Source organism: Pseudophryne corroboree, chromosome 4 (assembly GCF_028390025.1).
Source record: "Pseudophryne corroboree isolate aPseCor3 chromosome 4, aPseCor3.hap2, whole genome shotgun sequence".
NCBI lineage: Eukaryota > Metazoa > Chordata > Amphibia > Anura > Myobatrachidae > Pseudophryne > Pseudophryne corroboree.
Genome location: NC_086447.1, coordinates 188710188 through 188725434, shown reverse-complemented (window position 1 = coordinate 188725434; position 15247 = coordinate 188710188). Strand labels below are relative to the sequence as shown.

At 46.8% G+C, this 15247-nt stretch overlaps 1 protein-coding gene across 2 annotated transcripts in view; it reads right to left on the bottom strand.

The window, feature by feature from the left end:
• The window catches only part of LOC134909153 (calcium-binding protein 39), a 99026-nt gene extending 85995 nt beyond the window's left edge, over nt 1-13031 (bottom strand). Inside the window, exon 1 of one of the 2 annotated variants that reach the window (XM_063915660.1) lies at nt 12614-13031. The gene's annotated coding sequence lies outside the window, so the exon portion shown is untranslated. The remainder of the gene's footprint in view (nt 1-12613) is intronic. The other variant, XM_063915659.1, reaches the window with a different exon arrangement.
• Nucleotides 13032-15247: the final 2216 nt, after the last annotated feature.

Here is a 15247-nt window from a genome sequence, read left to right as displayed (position 1 = left end):
TGGTGGCAGTCCGAAGCTATGTCGCGGGTTCCTTAACCAATGTGAAATCCAGTTTGAATTATTATCACACAATTTCCCCACGCCAAGATCCAAGTTTGCCTACATTATCTCACTGCTCTCTGGTTCTGCCTTGAGTTGGGTGTCTCTTCTGTGGGAACGTGCTGACCCTCTGATGAACAACTACGCTGAATTTGTGTCAACCTTCAGACGCATCTTTGACGAACCGGGTCGTGCAACATCAGCCTCTGCAGATCTTATTCAGATTCGTCAAGGTACCCGGAGTATGGGCCAATATGTCATCCAGTTCCAGACGTTAGCCGCAGAGATCCAGTGGAATAACCAAGCCCTGGTAGCAGCCTTCTGGCATGGACTTTCGGATCGGATCAAGGATGAACTGGCAACCCGTGATATCCCTGAGCAATTGTCTGAACTAATCTCTCTGTGCATCAAGTTGGACTCTCGCATTCGCGAACGCAACAGTGAGCGTGCTCGTAGTGAGCCTCGCAAGTCAAGAATGGTACCTTCAGTACAATTTCAGCCTCCACCTTCTGATGAGCCTATGCAAATTAATAGGTCCCGCTTAACTCCTGAGGAGCGGTCAAGAAGACTCCGTGAGAGACTGTCTTTATTGTGCGGCTACAAGTCACCAGATTAATTCTTGTACAGTGCGTTCGGGAAACGCCAGATCCTGACTTGTAAAGGAGGAATCAAGTTGGGATCTTCTAGACAAGCTCCTTCAAACCAAGACCTTATTCTTCCTGTGACTTTAGAGACTACGGCTGGACTCCAATCTGCAACTGCGTTGGTGGACTGTGGAGCCGCGGGAAACTTCATCACTCAAGCTGCAGTAGATAAGTTTCATTTGCCTGTCTGCGAACTCTCATATCCAGTCTACATTACTGCAGTGGATGGTAGCCGAATTTCCAAGGGCTATATCTCTCACCAGACCAAGCCAGTGGTACTGGGAGTCGGGTTCCTGCATTCTGAATTAATAAAGTTTTTAGTTATTCCTCAGGCAACCCAGGAGATTGTGTTGGGTATGCCCTGGCTCCAACTACATAATCCGCGGATTGATTGGTCCACGTTACAACTCACTTCCTGGGGTTCACATTGCCGTCAGTCCTGCTTAGCTCAAGTTTACCCTATAAGGTCTTCTGAAGTCAAGTCCCAGTCAAGTCTTCCTGTGGCCTACCAAGATTTCTCTGACGTCTTCAGTGAAAAGGCTGCTGATGTTCTGCCGCCCCATAGAGAGTGGGATTGCCCCATTGACCTCATTCCCGGCAAAAAACCACCTAGGGGGCGTACGTATCCGTTATCTGTTCCTGAAACCGAGGCGATGAGCGATTACATCAGGGAGAATTTACAGAAGGGATTCATCCGCCCCTCATCTTCACCCGCTGGTGCGGGCTTTTTCTTTGTTAAAAAGAAGGATGGAGGATTACGTCCATGCATCGACTACCGGGGTCTCAATGACATTACCATCAAAAATAGCTATCCATTACCCCTCATCACTGAGTTGTTTGATAGAGTCAAGGGAGCCCGCATCTTCACCAAGTTAGATCTCCGCGGTGCCTATAATCTCATCAGAATCCGTAGTGGTGACGAATGGAAGACAGCTTTTAATACTCGAGATGGTCATTACGAGTACCTGGTAATGCCCTTCGGGTTGAGCAATGCCCCAGCAGTATTCCAGCACTTCGTTAACGAAATCTTCCGTGACGTTCTGTATAAGTATCTTGTAGTTTACCTGGATGATATCCTCATCTTCTCCCAAGATATCTCTTCTCATCGTCTACAAGTCCGTGAGGTCCTCCGACGTCTTCGTGAGAACCGTCTCTACGGCAAGTTGTCCAAGTGTACTTTTGAAGTTTCTTCCATACCCTTCCTGGGGTATATAATTTCCGGATCGGATCTCCAGATGGACCCGACAAAGTTGGAAGCTATTGCCAATTGGTCCATTCCGAATACTCTCAAGTCCATTCAGCGATTCCTGGGATTCGCTAATTATTATAGGAAGTTCATCCGAGGATTCTCAACTCTCATCGCTCCTATTACCAGCTTAACTCGGAAGAGGGCAGATCATTCCAACTGGTCAGAAGAAGCTTTAGCTGCATTTCAAAAAATCAAGCTGGCTTTTATGTCTGCTCCAGTTCTGTCTCAACCAAATGTTAACAAGCCATTCGAGTTGGAGGTGGATGCTTCCACAGTAGGAGTTGGAGCTGTTCTCTCCCAGAAGGGAACTGATGGGAAGATTCACCCTTGAGGATTTTATTCTCGTAAATTCCTTCCTGCAGAAGTTAACTATTCCATTGGTGACCAAGAACTACTGGCGATCAAGCTGGCCCTTGAGGAATGGAGGTATCTCCTGGAAGGGGCCAAATTTCCGTTCAACATCTATACGGATCATAAAAATCTGCTTTACTTAAAGGCAGCCCAGTGTCTTAATCCTCGCCAGTCCCGGTGGGCTATGTTCTTCTCTCGTTTTAACTTTAAGCTTCATTTCCGCCCAGGTTCCCAGAATATCAAAGCAGACGCTTTGTCCCGATCTATGGAGTCCGAAGAAGGGACGTCCGATCCAGTTCCGCATTCCATCCTGAATCCAGTCGTATTTGCTTCATCTCAAGTTTCTCCTGCTCCGCCTCCTGGTAAGACTTTTGTTTCCCCAGAACTTCGTCCCAAGTTGCTGTATTGGGCTCATCAGTCCAAATTCACTGGGCATCCTGGTGTCCTAAAGACCTTCAAGTTCCTCTCCGAGACATACTGGTGGCCGAAGATGAAAGTCGACATCAAAGACTTTGTGGCATCCTGTCCTAAGTGTGCGCAGCACAAGACTCCTCGTCAGTCTCCAGCAGGTCAGTTACAGCCATTATCTATTCCCAGCCGTCCCTGGTCACACCTGTCCATGGATTTCATCTCCGACCTTCCCTCTTCTCAAGGATATAATACCATCTGGGTTGTGGTTGACAGGTTTACCAAAATGGCTCATTTTGTTCCTCTCCAGGGTCTCCCATCTGCCCCAAAACTTGCTCAAATCTTCCTACAGGAGATTTTCCGTTTACATGGACTGCCCACTGAAATTATATCCGACCGTGGAGTTCAGTTCGTGGCAAGGTTTTGGAGAGCCCTTTGTTCTGCCATGCAAGTCAGCCTCAAGTTTTCATCGGCTTACCACCCTCAGACAAATGGGCAGACAGAGAGGGTAAACCAAGAGTTGGAAACCTTTTTAAGACTTTATGTTTCATCTTCTCAGGATGACTGGTTGGATCTGCTTCCGTGGGCCGAATTTGCCCACAACTTCCGCTACCATACTGCTACAGAAACAACTCCATTCTTTGCTGTATATGGACAACATCCTCGTGTTCCAGATTTTCAAGATCTTCCTAACATTGATGTTCCTGCCGCCACTGCTGTTTTGGGTCAGTTCTCTTCAACCTGGAAGAAGATTCATGCTTCCCTCAAGAAAGCTTCCAGTCGATATAAGTTCTTTGCTGACCGTAAAAGACGCGCAGTTCCCAGTCTGAAGCCTGGTGACAAGGTTTGGCTCTCCACTCGGAACCTCCGTCTTAGAGTGCCATCGATGAAGTTCGCACCGCGCTTCATCGGTCCCTTCACCATCGAAAGAGTCATCAGTCCTGTGGCTTACAAACTCAAATTGCCTCCTTCGTTACGAATTCCTAATGCCTTTCATATCTCTCTCCTCAGACCGTTAGTCCTGAATCGCTTCCAAAAAGCTCTTCCAGTTGGTCCCAGAATACGAACCCAGCGGGGCGTAGAGTTTGAGATAGAGAAGATTCTGGATTCTCGTTGCCAGTACGGTCGTCTGCAATACCTCATCGACTGGTCCGGTTATGGTCCTGAGGAAAGAAGCTGGGTGAATTCTTCAGACGTCCATGCTCCAAGGTTGGTCCGTGTCTTCCACAGAACTCACCCCTCCAAGCCACGTGGGTGTTCGGTGCCCACCCATAAAGGAGGGGGTACTGTCAGGAATCGACTCACCACAGTTACATCTGTCCGTCGGTGCGGACTCCGTCCGGGGTCCCTACGTTTTGCTGTCACCCGACTCCCTGTCGCCGGACGTCATCCTAGGCCTGGGAGCACTCCTGTTGTCAGCAGGCGTGAGAGCACGCCGCGTTCCCGCCGGGCCGCGGCATGTGCGCCGCCATGACAGTCTCCATCAGTCTGAGTGCGGCGGCCAATCCGGAGCTTGGCCGCACCTCCTCGTTCCACTCCAGCCAATGCCTGCACACCAGGGGGTATATCAGGAGCTGCAGGATGAGCCTGTAGTGGTCCTGAACTTTGTGTCACTCCTGCGACCCATGTGCCTGGATCCTCCGTGTTCCTGGTTACCTTCCTGGATCCTCCGTGTTCCTGGTTACCTTCCTGTTCCTCCGTGTTCCTGGTTACCTTCCTGCATCTCCGTGGAACTACAAGCATCAGCAATCCCTGTGTTTACTATCTGGCTTCACACCTATCTACATCCACAGTGTGCTTCAGCCTCAGCAGTAGAGACTCTCTCGCTCCAGGTGCATTCCATCACCTCACCTGTGAAGCAGCTTGCTAGCTGCCTGTGCCTCATCAACTGCACTGTGAACTGTTACCAAGTCTCCTGCATCTGCTACCAGGTTTGCTACCCATATATCACCATCTCTGCTGGCTCCACGTTTTAAACAACTCTGGTTTCCATACCAGTGAACTCATTCATCATATTGTCATATTACATTTGCCATAGACTTTCAGCTTTTACGCTGCACCATTATCATTGCATTCCTTACTGTTTATTTCTGCTGCCTTATTGTGTGAACTTTTCAGTTAATAAAACATCATTGCGCCCATGCGCAGAAACCCAATCCAGCCTCCTCACTTCTTCCCTCCAACCTCCACTGACCCACTAGTGCCCCCTCCGGGGACACAGACAAAACCGAACCTGACAGTAGGCACCAACTTTAAAACTGAACTCCTGTGTACGGAGGAGGAGTTATATAGAGGAGGCAGTGCCGTGCATCCTGGGAACAGTCAAAGTTTTTAGCCTGTTGGTGCCTCGGATCAAGATACAACTCTACACCCCGATGTTATTCCCTGTGGAATACCAGTGTACCGCGCTGCAGAATGAACTGCTTATACTACCGGAGACAGCCAAAGACAATTAATGGTGTAAAAACAACATAGCAAGTTAATGTTTTTCTAAGTGAAGGCCAATTATGTTTCTACAAGAAACTTGCAGAACAGTTAAGCGCCACTTGACAGTATGAAAGCTATAGATAACTGCATCAGTTAAGCAGTGAATACAAAGCTACCATTTGTTATGCAACAGAGAAAAGTGATTGAATGAGTAAAACTAGATAAGAAACGCAGCCCTACCAGGTAAGTACATTAAATCCAACAGTAATACAGTGAACATGTTACCTTTTATAGGTGACATGATTAGGAGCAGTATTGACACATGCACACTGTATAAAAGGGAGCAGTACAGACATACATCATACATACACACATTATAATAGTGTTCCTGCGGGTCTAGTACGGTATGGCAGCGCTCGGGATCCCGGCGCACAGCACACCGGCACCCCGACCGCCAGCATGCCGACAGCGGGGTGAGCGCAAAAGAGCCACTTTCGGGTTCCCTGCACAGGCGCGCCACGCCCTTTATTCTCCCTCCAGGGGTGTTGTGGACCCCCCAGGAGGGAGAATGGTTGCCGGTATGCTAAGCATCAAATGCCTCCCGTTCCTGCTGGGATGTGGGCAGGGCGCAGAAGTGCCTGAAGCAGCACGTACGCACGCACGCTCGAAAAGGGTGCACGGCCAGCTGGGGACTGGTGTGACCACCACCGGCGTCACTATTGGGGGTGGTGTGGCCCCCTTAATATCACTAATGGAGGCATTCCCAAGCCGTTGGCGTCATTAATGGGAGCGTACCCAGCACTTACAAAGGTGCTGGGCTTCCCCCAAGCTCTCCCTTTAATGTGAATAGATGCTGTGCATGCATCGGGCAGGCTGTTTTAGCAGGGCCGCACTAAAGATTCAGAGAGCATTTTTTCCTTTAAAAACAGTCTAGCGTGAACACTATACAACACGAAGTAGTATAGACACGCACATTGAGTAACGGAAAAGTATAGACACACTGTATAACGTTGTAGTATAGACAAACACACTGTATAACGGAGTTGTATAAACAGACACAAACTGTATAACGAAGTAGTAAAGACATACACTATATAATGGAGTAGTAAAGACACACATACTGTATAAAGTTGTAGTATAGACATACATACACACTGTATAACTAGTGTTCATTCTAGTATCCTGCCCCTGTCACAACCCATGCAGTTTCTTTTTCATGCCTGAGGTGTCAATACTTGCTCTGGTGCTTCTAGAACACTCTGGTCTGTATCTGAGATACAGACCACAGTGTGCTAAAAACACCAGAGCGACACCCCAGGCAGGAAAGAGGAACGGCACGGGTTGAATGAACACTAATAACGCGTAGTACAGTCATATACACACACTTTATAACTGAGTAGTATCGACATGCACACACTGTGGAACAGGGATCAGTATAGACATACACACACTGTATATCAAGGCGCAATATAGATTTATGCAGAATGTATGACAGGGAGGAGTATAGACCCAATGTATAAAGGAGTAGAATACACTACTGTATAACAGTAGTATAACAGGCAGTAGAACAAACATACTCACTGTATAACAGGGAGCAGTATAGACAGACAGACACACACACTGTAACAGGGAGCAGTATAGACACACACACTGTATAACAGGGAGCAGTATAGACACACACACACACACTGTATAACAGGGAGCAGTACAGACACACACACTGTATAACAGGGAGCAGTACAGACACACACACACTGTATAACAGGGCGCAGTATAGACACACACACACACACTGTATAACAGGGCGCAGTATAGACACACACATACTGTATAACAGGGAGCAGTATAGACACACACATACTGTATAACAGGGCGCAGTATAGACACACACATACTGTATAACAGGGAGCAGTGTAGACACACACACACTGTATAACAGGGAGCAGTATAGACACACACACACACTGTATAACAGGGAGCAGTATAGACACACACACACACTGTATAACAGGGAGCAGTATAGACACACACACACACTGTATAACAGGGAGCAGTATAGACACACACACACTGTACAACAGGGAGCAGTATAGACACACACACACTGTACAACAGGGAGCAGTATAGACACACACACACTGTATAACAGGGAGCAGTATAGACACACACACACTGTATAACAGGGAGCAGTATACACACACACTGTATAACAGGGAGCAGTATACACACACACTGTATAACAGGGAGCAGTATACACACACACTGTATAACAGGGAGCAGTATAAAAACACACACGCTGTATAACAGGGAGCAGTATAAACACACACGCTGTATAACAGGGAGCAGTATAGACACACACGCTGTATAACAGGGAGCAGTATACACACACACACACACACACACACTGTATAACAGGGAGCAGTATAGACACACACACACACTGTATAACAGGGAGCAGTATAGACACACACACACTGTATAACAGGGAGCAGTATAGACACACACACTGTATAACAGGGAGCAGTATACACACACACACACACACTGTATAACAGGGAGCAGTATACACACACACTGTATAACAGGGAGCAGTATAGACACACACACTGTATAACAGGGAGCAGTATAAACACACACACTGTATAACAGGTAGCAGTATAGACACACTGTATAACAGGGAGCAGTATAGACACACACTGTATAACAGGGAGCAGTATAGACACACACTGTATAACAGGGAGCAGTATAAAAACACACACACACTGTATAACAGGGAGCAGTATAAACACACACGCTGTATAACAGGGAGCAGTATAGACACACACGCTGTATAACAGGGAGCAGTATAGACACACACGCTGTATAACAGGGAGCAGTATAGACACACACGCTGTATAACAGGGAGCAGTATAGACACACACGCTGTATAACAGGGAGCAGTATAGACACACACGCTGTATAACAGGGAGCAGTATAGACACACACTGTATAACAGGGAGGAGTATAGACACACACACTGTATAACAGGGAGCAGTATAGACACACACACACACACACACTGTATAACAGGGAGCAGTATAGACACACACGCTGTATAACAGGGAGCAGTATAGACACACACGCTGTATAACAGGGAGCAGTATAGACACACACGCTGTATAACAGGGAGCAGTATAGACACACACGCTGTATAACAGGGAGCAGTATAGACACACACGCTGTATAACAGGGAGCAGTATAGACACACACGCTGTATAACAGGGAGCAGTATAGACACACACGCTGTATAACAGGGAGCAGTATAGACACACACACTGTATAACAGGGAGCAGTATAGACACACACACTGTATAACAGGGAGCAGTATAGACACACACACTGTATAACAGGGAGCAGTATAGACACACACACTGTATAACAGGGAGCAGTATAGACACACACACTGTATAACAGGGAGCAGTATAGACACACACACTGTATAACAGGGAGCAGTATAGACACACACACTGTATAACAGGGAGCAGTATAGACACACACACTGTATAACAGGGAGCAGTATAGACACACACACTGTATAACAGGGAGCAGTATAGACACACACACTGTATAACAGGGAGCAGTATAGACACACACACTGTATAACAGGGAGCAGTATAGACACACACACTGTATAACAGGGAGCAGTATAGACACACACACTGTATAACAGGGAGCAGTATAGACACACACACTGTATAACAGGGAGCAGTATAGACACACACACTGTATAACAGGGAGCAGTATAGACACACACACTGTATAACAGGGAGCAGTATAGACACACACACTGTATAACAGGGAGCAGTATAGACACACACACTGTATAACAGGGAGCAGTATAGACACACACACTGTATAACAGGGAGCAGTATAGACACACACACTGTATAACAGGGAGCAGTATAGACACACACACTGTATAACAGGGAGCAGTATAGACACACACACTGTATAACAGGGAGCAGTATAGACACACACACTGTATAACAGGGAGCAGTATAGACACACACACTGTATAACAGGGAGCAGTATAGACACACACACTGTATAACAGGGAGCAGTATAGACACACACACTGTATAACAGGGAGCAGTATAGACACACACACTGTATAACAGGGAGCAGTATAGACACACACACTGTATAACAGGGAGCAGTATAGACACACACACTGTATAACAGGGAGCAGTATAGACACACACACTGTATAACAGGGAGCAGTATAGACACACACACTGTATAACAGGGAGCAGTATAGACACACACACTGTATAACAGGGAGCAGTATAGACACACACACTGTATAACAGGGAGCAGTATAGACACACACACTGTATAACAGGGAGCAGTATAGACACACACACTGTATAACAGGGAGCAGTATAGACACACACACTGTATAACAGGGAGCAGTATAGACACACACTGTATAACAGGGAGCAGTATAGACACACACACTGTATAACAGGGAGCAGTATAGACACACACACTGTATAACAGGGAGCAGTATAGACACACACACTGTATAACAGGGAGCAGTATAGACACACACTGTATAACAGGGAGGAGTATAGACACACACACTGTATAACAGGGAGCAGTATAGACACACACACACACACACACACTGTATAACAGGGAGCAGTATAAACACACGCTGTATAACAGGGAGCAGTATAGACACACACGCTGTATAACAGGGAGCAGTATAGACACACACGCTGTATAACAGGGAGCAGTATACACACACACACACACTGTATAACAGGGAGCAGTATACACACACACTGTATAACAGGGAGCAGTATAGACACACCCACTATATAACAGGGAGCAGTATAGACACACACGCTGTATAACAGGGAGCAGTATAGACACACACACTGTATAACAGGGAGCAGTATAGACACACACACTGTATAACAGGGAGCAGTATAGACACACACACTGTATAACAGGGAGCAGTATAGACACACACACTGTATAACAGGGAGCAGTATAGACACACACACTGTATAACAGGGAGCAGTATAGACACACACTGTATAACAGGGAGCAGTATAGACACACACACTGTATAACAGGGAGCAGTATAGACACACACACTGTATAACAGGGAGCAGTATAGACACACACACACTGTATAACAGGGAGCAGTATAGACACGCACACTGTATAACAGGGAGCAGTATAGACACGCACACTGTATAACAGGGAGCAGTATAGACACGCACACTGTATAACAGGGAGCAGTATAGACACACACACTGTATAACAGGGAGCAGTATAGACACACACACTGTATAACAGGGAGCAGTATAGACACGCACACTGTATAACAGGGAGCAGTATAGACACGCACACTGTATAACAGGGAGCAGTATAGACACACACACTGTATAACAGGGAGCAGTATAGACACACACACTGTATAACAGGGAGCAGTATAGACACACACACTGTATAACAGGGAGCAGTATAGACACACACACTGTATAACAGGGAGCAGTATAGACACACACACTGTATAACAGGGAGCAGTATAGACACACACACTGTATAACAGGGAGCAGTATAGACACGCACACTGTATAACAGGGAGCAGTATAGACACGCACACTGTATAACAGGGAGCAGTATAGACACGCACACTGTATAACAGGGAGCAGTATAGACACGCACACTGTATAACAGGGAGCAGTATAGACACGCACACTGTATAACAGGGAGCAGTATAGACACACACACTGTATAACAGGGAGCAGTATAGACACACACACTGTATAACAGGGAGCAGTATAGACACACACACTGTATAACAGGGAGCAGTATAGACACACACACTGTATAACAGGGAGCAGTATAGACACACACACTGTATAACAGGGAGCAGTATAGACACACACACTGTATAACAGGGAGCAGTATAGACACACACACTGTATAACAGGGAGCAGTATAGACACACACACTGTATAACAGGGAGCAGTATAGACACGCACACTGTATAACAGGGAGCAGTATAGACACACACACTGTATAACAGGGAGCAGTATAGACACACACACTGTATAACAGGGAGCAGTATAGACACACACTGTATAACAGGGAGCAGTATAGACACACTGTATAACAGGGAGCAGTATAGACACACTGTATAACAGGGAGCAGTATAGACACACACACTGTATAACAGGGAGCAGTATAGACACACACACTGTATAACAGGGAGCAGTATAGACACACACACTGTATAACAGGGAGCAGTATAGACACACACTGTATAACAGGGAGGAGTATAGACACACACACTGTATAACAGGGAGGAGTATAGACACACACACTGTATAACAGGGAGCAGTATAGACACACACACTGTATAACAGGGAGCAGTATAGACACACACACTGTATAACTGGGAGCAGTATAGACACAAATACACTGTACAACAGGGTGCAGTATAGACACAAATACACTATATAACAGGGTGCAGTATAGACACACACACTGCATAACAGGGTGCAGTAAAGACAAACACACTGTATAACAGTGTGCAGTATAGACACACACACACACACACTGTATAACAGGGAGCAGTATAGACACACATACTGTATAACAGGGAGAAGTATAGACACACACATTGTATTATAAACCCACCCACACACAATGAATATAACAGGGAGTAGTAGACATATACTATGTATAACTGGGAAAATTACAGACACATACTTTATATAGCGGGGAGTAGGACAGTCACAGTGTATACCAGTGCCATACACAGGCAGTTTATTATGTGTACAAAGGGTATGCCGGGTATGTGGGGGAGAATAGGTGGTATTATATACACAGGGGAGGTTAAGACTGGATGATGAGAGCAAACAGGCCATATATTATGAATACACAGGGTAGGCTGGGGATGGCAGATGAGGGCACAAAGGTGATATATAATGTACACAGCTAGGGATGGCAGATGAGGTCACATAGGCAGTATATTATGTCTGTACTGGGTAGGCTGGGTGTAAGGGCACACAGGCAGTATATTATGCATACACAGGATAGGCTGGGGATGTAAGATGAGGGCAAACAGGCAGTATACACACAAGCAGTATAGTATGTGTACACTGGCAGTAGGCTGGGGGGTGAGGACACACAGGCAGTATATTGTGTACGCACAGAGAGGCTGGGGATATGGGGTGAGGACACACAGGCAGTATATTCTATGTACACAGGCAGCAAGATGGGGATGGCGGTGAGAGCACACAGGTAGTATAGTATGTACACACACACAGGCAGTAGGCTAGGGATGGGGGGGGGTGAGAACACACAAGCAGTATAGTATGTACACACAGACAGCAGGCTAGGGGTGTGAGGGCACACTGGCAGTATAGTATGTGTACACAGGAGGCTGAGGGGTGAGAGCACATTGGGCACACTGGCCGTACGGAATACTCACAAGTGACCTATTGAGCTCCAGACACAGGGGCACGCCCTCTGCCGGGCTCTGTGGTGTCAGTTTGCGGGGTCTCCCTGGTTGGGGGTCACTCAGCTTGGGGCTCACTATACGGCTGTACAAGGGTCCTTTCTTCTCCGGTCGGTTACAGGACAATCTCTATAGCTACTTCCGGGGTGTCTGGGATCCCGTAGCGCGGCTGGGGCGCCCCTCCAGTGTCCTTTCGCTCCCGGGTGTCTCTGCTGAAGGGCCACTCCGGGGGTCTCTCTTCTCTCGGGTCACTCCGGGCGGCTCCTCCCGTCTCTATGGTGCTAAGACTACCGCTTCCGGCGCCTCTACCATGACGTCACTTTGGCGGCGACATCCGTGAGAAACGAGCCGGAGGACTGGCTTAGATTGGACTCTATGACAGTAGTGGGTAGAGCGGTCGCTATGGTTTGTAGCTCTCTTAGGAGCGCCTCCGTGCGGTCCGTATATGTAATAATGTTATGTACACGGCCACGCTGGGAATTGTATATGGATAGACCATTAATTGTGAACTTGTCCATAATATGTAGAGTGACGTCATTGAGGAACCTCTTTTGTGATGTCAGGAGCCTACGTTTCCACTTCTACGTTAGTTTATGAAACATTGTGACAGTGCAAACTGGTTTTGCCTTCAACATTTTTTGTCACATTTAAATCTAACAGTTAAATCGCTGACATCTCGCCGCTTGCCGCTTCTTGCAGGTTATTGGGCTTTTGTCTGGTTGAAGGCAGGATGAGATGGGTGTAAGGTGGTCACATTCACAAGGGTTGCTCTAGTATGGGTGCAGAGTTCCATGCAAAATTATTAGTTATTTACTCCATACTTGCCTACTTTTGAAAAAGCATTTCAGGGAGATTGTGAAAGTAAAGGCCCATACACACTGGGCGATTTTGAGCTGAAAGCAGCTCGCTTTTGGTGTTTTGAGCTGCTTTCAGCTCAAAACCGCCCAGTGTGTATGCCCAAACGATGAGCGGTGAGCGCGCCCCCGCTTCATCGCCAGCGGCCGCCGTTCATATGCTGATGAACGGAGAGGTGAGCCGCTGTCCATAGCGTCCTGCTATGGAAAGTTGTTCACCCCCCGCTGACATCGCTGGGCAGGGGGGAAAAGCGCTCAGTGTGTATGCACTGAGTGCTTTTCAGCCCAGCAATGTCAGCGATCATCGCTATGCATACACGCTGGGCAAAAACGCTCAGTGTGTATGCACCTTAACACCTATCAGTGTGGACATAGGGGGTCATTCCGAGTTGTTCGCTCGTTGCCGATTTTCGCAACGGAGCGATTAAGGCGAAAATGCGCATGCGCATGGTACGCAGTGCGCATGCGCTAAGTATTTTAGCACAAAACTTAGTAGATTTACTCACGTCCGAACAAAGAATTTCCATCGTTGAAGTGATCGGAGTGTGATTGACAGGAAGTGGGTGTTTCTGGGCGGAAACTGACCGTTTTCTGGGAGTGTGCGGAAAAACGCAGGCGTGTCAGGGGAAAACGCGGGAGTGTCTGGAGAAACGAGGGAGTGGCTGGCCGAACGTAGGGCGTGTTTGTGACGTCAAACCACTGTCCTTTGTTCCACACATTCAATCTGTCTCTAAATCATGTTACATGCACCTTAAAAACATATCCAAAATACGCCCTTATCTTACACAAGACACTGCAAAAACTCTAATCCATGCACTCATCATCTCCCGCATTGATTATTGTAATAGTCTCCTTACTGGTCTTCCCAAACATAGGCTCTCACCACTTCAATCCATTTTAAATGCAGCTGCGAGGCTAATCTTCCTCGCCATACGTTCTTCATCTGCTGATCCGCTCTGTCAGTCCCTCCATTGGTTACCGGTATTCTACCATGCCAAATATAAAATACTTTTACTTACATACAAGGCTATTAACCAAACTGCACCATCATACATCTCCTCACTCATCTCAAAATATCTCCCTACCAGACCTCTCCGCTCTGCACAAGATCTACGTCTCTCATCCACACGCATTACTTGTTCACACTCAAAATTACAGGACTTTACCTGGGCTTCACCCACTCTGTGGAATGCACTCCCACGCACAATAAGACTCTCCTCTAGTCTCCAAACCTTTAAACGTTCCCTGAAAACTCATCTCTTCAGACAAGCCTACCAAATTTCAGACCCACACACATAACCTTCAATGCTTCCCTATCCAGTTACATCCCCTCTGTACAGTCCACATAACCTCACATTTTGTCTTCCAACATTGCTGGGTGATCATATCATACAGCCCATTAAGAACCTAGCAATCTGGGTGACCATTATGTAATAGGTAGCATCTATCCTTGTGTATCAATGCCTATTTCCCTATAGATTGTAAGCTTGCGAGCAGGGCCTTCCTACCTCTGTCTGTCTGTCTGTCTGTCTGTCTGTCTGTCTTTGCCCAGTTTTGTTCTATAACTGTTGTTCTAATTGTAAAGCGCAACGGAATATGCTGCGCTATATTAGAAACTGCTAATAAATATATAAATAAACCAGGAATGAAACGGGCTGAGCTGATCGCAGTGTAGGAGTAAGTCTCGAGCTACTCAGAAACTGTTATGAAATTTCTATTCGCAATTCTGCTAATCTTTCGTTCGCAATTCTGC